Source organism: Plasmopara halstedii, assembly GCF_900000015.1.
Source record: "Plasmopara halstedii genome assembly, contig: Scaffold_410, whole genome shotgun sequence".
In the NCBI taxonomy this organism is placed as follows: Eukaryota; Oomycota; class Peronosporomycetes; order Peronosporales; family Peronosporaceae; genus Plasmopara; species Plasmopara halstedii.
In genome coordinates this window covers 454,536-456,302 of record NW_020187331.1, presented here as the reverse complement: position 1 = coordinate 456,302, position 1,767 = coordinate 454,536, and positions in this window count along the sequence as shown.

The following is a 1,767-nucleotide window of genomic DNA, read 5'->3' as shown; positions in this document are numbered from 1 at the left end:
GTGCACTCGACTTGGTCGATGGGTATTACCAATAGCTCATGAGAGCGAGTGATATTTCCCTGACAGCAGTGAGCACTTCAAGCGGCATGCTCTGGGGTGGCTGTTAATGTGTCAAGGGCTGTCAAATGCACCAGTAACATTTAATCGTCGTGTGACGCAGTTGTTCAGGCCCCATAGGGCGTATGTACAGACATACTTTGACAACATTTTCGCTCACAGTCGTGCGAAGCACGAGAGGACGGATGAGGAGAACCACATCGTTCATTTAGGAGCGGTGCTCGAGTGCAAGCGAACGAACAAACTATACGCCAATGCGGACCAGTGCATCTTGGCGCAGAAGAGATTCCCTTTTAAGGGAGCTTTATTGGGAAGCGAGGTCTTCGAGCGGATCCCGTTAAGGTTAAGGCCATTGTAGACTGGCCGGTTCCAAAGAACCAGAAAGACTTGCGTAAGTGGCTTGGACTCGCCAGCTACTTGCACAAGTACAGCGTAAACTAAGCAGAAAGGACCCGACTATTATCCAATCTCCTTAAAAAGGATGCGGAATCGTGTTGGAACACCGAAAATCAGGAGGCTTTTAATGGGGTCAAAGACAGATCCTGCAAGCACCAATACTTGCGCTGCCAGACCCTGATCGTCCTTTCAGCGTCGTCTGTGACGCTTTGAACTTTGCTATCGGCTGTGCACTTCTGCAAGCAGACGCCGAGGGGCGAGATCGGGTGATCGCGTTCGAATCTCAACAGCTCAAAGCTGCAGATAAGAACTACCCTTTTCATGACAAGGGGATCCTAGCGATGAAGTATGCCCTTGTCAAGTTCAGGGTCCACCTGCTCGGCTCCAAGCCGATTGTAATGTATACAGATCATGCGTCTCTGCGACTCAGTCGCCCCACCTCTCGCAGAGAATGGCTAGATGGCTCTACTTCTTTGCAAAATATAACTTCGAGGTGAAGTATAAGCCGGAAAAGCAGAATGCTTCGGCTGATGCGTTGTCACGCAGACCAGACTATGAGCTTGCTCATGTTACAGCTGTAACGTCGTCTGTGACGGATTTGATCCGCACCGCGTATGCGGGTGATGGGATGTGTGTAGCGCTGCTCCGGGCTCTCGGGGGCAAGGGGGTTTGGAGACTCGAACAAGAAATTGTCACCAAGACTGCGTGCACGAGTGCACCGATACTCGTTGATTAACGGCTTGCTATATTATTTCACCGATTCAACTGATACACCACGAATTGCGGTTCCTTATGATAAGAATTTGAAATATCTTCTTTTCTATGAGGCTCACGACACGACGCTCAGTGGTCATCTCGGTCGTGAGAAAACGTACAACTCTGTGAGTCACCACTATCAGTGGCCAAGCTGTACAAATAGATGAGCACCTATGTGCGCACGCGTGAGACGTGTCAACGGGTGAAACCCTCTCCAAATGCGGCGGCGCCGCTGCCAGCTTACTGGAACCCACTGGGTGCTGGCGGTCCATGAGTTTGTACTTTGTGCCTGGCCTGCCGAAAGATTTGGCGGGCAACACTGTCGTGATATTCGTCGACCGGTTGAGCAAGATGGCTCATTTGGCGGCGGTGCCAGGCACCATCGACGAAGTCGGTACAACAACGCTGTTCGGGGATCGTTCTTCCGTCACCACGGACTCACAGAGTCGATTGTCTCTGATAGAGACCCCCTTTTCACGGGAAAAGTTTGGTCGACTATCTTCAAGGTGCTCGGCACCAAGTTGGATATGTGCAGACCAATGGTCAAACCGAAAGGGC